We start from the raw sequence: 3,829 nt of genomic DNA on the forward strand, positions 1-3,829 counted from the left end.
TGTGCAGTCAAACTTTACAGGTAAACAATCATCATTTTTATATTTAATAATAATTTAATATATTAAAGAAAAACCAAACCTTTTTTTCATTGTAGGAGAAGAGGAAGAAAATGAAATCGAACATCAGTCGAATTCAGTAATATAATTTTGATATAGTGTTTTTGTTGTCCAAAAATAACTAATTAGTAATTACAAAAAATTGTCTAAATTTAAATGAATAAATCAAATTTTTTAATTTTATTTAAAAAAATATTTAGTTGCATATTTTTGCGCATATTTCGGTTATTTTAAGTGCATATGTGCATGCATATTTCCTACAACTTGTGTGCAATAAGTCCCGAACCCTAATCATGAATATGTCTAAATTATTTTCTAGGTGTTTAAAATTTCATATTATTTTTGAGTTTTAACATATAGACTTGAAAACTTAATACAATTAACTTAATGCCTTTTTGGCCATAATATATATTATAATATGGTGGTGCTTGTTGCAAATTTTTGCACAAACGATGCAGAAACAGTCAAAACTTCAAATTTCAATGACCCCTCCGTTTTGTTTTTGGGATAGCTCTTAACTTTTTCAGCACAAACGACGAAACACTGTGCAAATTTCTGTAAAAATTATGTTCAAAATATGTGTAACATAGTTTAAATTTTGAAAGCGAAGGACATTGAAATGGACCATAAAAGTACATAAAAAAGGATATTGAAGGATATATGAAGTTGACATATCTACATGTTTCGATAGAGTCTGATACTCTTGTAATATTCTCGTCGTTAGGGCTGGTCAAAGTAATATTCTGATAGCCGTTGACTACGAGTATATTATGATTTTTGCAAGAAGCAAGACCACTTGTGTTGATGATGAAGATGTTGACAGGGAAGTTTATAAATAAATGTAGACAGATGAAAGATACTTTGTAGTTTATTTAAATGTTCTTCAGTAATTTTGTCTATGTCCAAATGACAAGTTACTACACAGAGTGACGTGAAGGTGCTCGAAGTACAGTGGAGAAAACACGTCTGAATACAGGCCGTCTCCGGTCTGATTTTATAATGGCCAGGCTCTCCTACCTACCCCCCGGTCAATTGTCTTATCCATATTGCGTCGCCGCGTTTATCGATCTCCCGTGCACACGTGTGAACCTAATCATAATGATGTTTCCACGAACCGACTATTATCTGTTGCATTCTCATCCTGATTTATGGTTTTTTTTTGTACTATATCTATTTTATGATGAATAGGCTTCCATATCCTGTCGTTTAATATGACTTGTGGTTTTGAATGTATTTTTATATAATTTTATGATCGATTAGTCTCACCGTCTAACGTTCCCTTTATTTGTAATTTGTTATTATATATAAAATAATATCACGGTCACTCGCGCCCCTTTTACGTCATCCCTTACCACCTGTATTATGACATTAATCATAAGAGCTCGTACATTCTCACCTTGACTGCCTACGTTATTATGTTCTTTATATTTGTATTATTTGAAAGGAACGGATTCTATCCGTTACACTCTGATGTTCCAATATTTTTAGTACCTACCTCTATTTTTATTAGGTATTTGAAGTTGTTTTATTTTCGAAAGCATACATGATTATTAAGTGCAATGTTACAATAACGTATTAAAATTTGGATGACTCATGTATTTTGTAGTTTAATGGATATATAATATGAGTTAACATCTTAGTGTGCATACAATTGTATTTGGATATAAAATAGGTACATCAGAAAGTATAAATAAGCTAAATTATTGACTTAGGTGTATCAAACTTGCAACTATAGCCTTATTAATATTATTATCAAGTAGGTAGTTGCTGTTGGTTATGATGTTCCTGTAGATTATTTAAGTGGATAAGATGGGCATTTGCCTGTTGCGGTAGACGAGGAAGGTGCAGTAGACGTGGCAGACGTGGCAGGTGCTAAATTCTAAACAATTAGATATAAAATAATTATTACTTTGATTATCCATACATTTATATATTTTGATCTTAACGATAGCAGTACCTACCTACCAAACTTTTCTTTCGAATTAAATTAATTTAATTTACAGAGTTTATTGAATTAAATCCATTATTTTTCAAGTGTTGATAGTATCAGCTATTACAAAAGTGAAAAGTATGTAGTCATACCTTTAATTTTCATAGTATAATATAAACAAAATATGTTACATTATTTCAGTTAGGTATTTCATTTTGATATTATTCTATGTGATTTCAGTTAAGCGATACCGAATAGTTTGGCAATAATAATTAATAATATCATTTCATAAACGTATTTCATAATCGCTTATTTGCACATTTTTAACTTCGCATAACTTACGTGTAGAAATATTACGTATTTTTATTATGTTTTATAACATTTCGATTTTCCTACTTCATTATTTCAGTTCAAATAAATAAAACATATTCAAATTATAACTTAAATTATATATTCATAAACTATGGCATAACATGTTAATACTTACAACATACTGACGATGATGAATAATTTGTAAAATACGATAAGGGAGTTAGCCTGATGTGGCAGGTGGGGAAGTCGTGGTAGTCGTAGTACCCGTGGTAGGCGTGAGAGGAGCAGTTGTTGTTTGTGCATCGACTAGTACTAAATTCTAAACAATTAGATATAAAATAATTATTACTTTGATTATGCATACATTTATATATTTTAAACTTAACAATAGCAGTACCTACCTACCAAACTTTTCTTTCGAATTAAATTTATTAAATTTACACAGTTTATTGAATTTAATATATTATTTTTCAAGTGTTCATAGTATCGGCAATGACAAAAGTAAAAAGTACGTAGTAATACTTTTCATAGTATAATATAAACAATATAATATGTTAAGTTATTCCAGTTAGGTATTTCATTTTGATGTTATTCTATGTGATTTCAGTTAAGCGATACCCAATAGTTTGGCAATAATAATATCAATTCATAATCCCTTATTTGAAAATTTTTAACTTCGCATAACCTACGTCTAGAAATATAACGTATTTTTATTATGTTTTATAACATTTAAATTTTCCTACTTCATTATTTCAGTTCATATAACTAAAACATAATATACAAATTATAATTTAAATTATATAGACATAAACTACGACATAACATGTTGATACTTACAAACATACTGACGATGACAAAAATTGCCATGGCAACGATGAATTTAAAGTTCATTTTTAGTTTGTATTGATGTTGTATTCAATAAAATTTTTATATAAATTTGTATGTCTAATGAGTTTTTATGTAAAGTGGTATCCTTTTTATACGAGTTTTAACAATTAATCAAGTTTGAACATTTTGAATTGTGTCTTGCCATATACACCTGTTTAAATTATAAACAAATATTATACCTACTGAATTAATAATATATAAACCTAAAACGTTTAATCAATCATATTAATATATACACGAATATTAGCACAGCAAAAACATTTTTACCTATGTAAACTTGATAAAAAAAAAAAAAACAACAAACGTTCTCCTATAAAATTAAAATATAAATTTAAAAAAAATGTAAACATTTCATTTCATAACTAATTAAATCTGTATATGATTATCATTGTAATAAATTATAGAGATACGACTTTTGTGAATTAGAACAAATGTATTAGTGAGTTAGATCGACGAAATGATTGAAAAGTTTTTTTCCTCTCCTGTAAATTTTACTTACTTACGAATTACGACCTTTACGATGATATGCTAAATGCATTATTATTATTTACCCATTCTGCATCGATGTTATACGAGTTCAAAGATTATTTTATTCTTAGGGGGCCATTAGTAATTATTGTGCGTAAAAGACACTCCGAAGAT

General features: G+C 28.2%; 1 long non-coding RNA gene across 1 annotated transcript; it reads right to left on the bottom strand.

Moving 5' to 3' along the window:
- Positions 1-1,590: 1,590 nt before the first annotated feature.
- On the bottom strand, positions 1,591-3,266 carry LOC100569694. Its single transcript, XR_119290.3, has 3 exons — positions 3,137-3,266; positions 2,475-2,618; positions 1,591-1,936 (listed from the first exon to the last, which is right to left on the bottom strand). It is a non-coding gene; the product is annotated as an uncharacterized LOC100569694 (long non-coding RNA).
- Between the last annotated feature and the right edge of the window lie 563 nt (positions 3,267-3,829).

This window comes from Acyrthosiphon pisum, unplaced genomic scaffold (assembly GCF_005508785.2).
Source record: "Acyrthosiphon pisum isolate AL4f unplaced genomic scaffold, pea_aphid_22Mar2018_4r6ur Scaffold_21965;HRSCAF=25446, whole genome shotgun sequence".
Taxonomy (NCBI): domain Eukaryota; kingdom Metazoa; phylum Arthropoda; class Insecta; order Hemiptera; family Aphididae; genus Acyrthosiphon; species Acyrthosiphon pisum.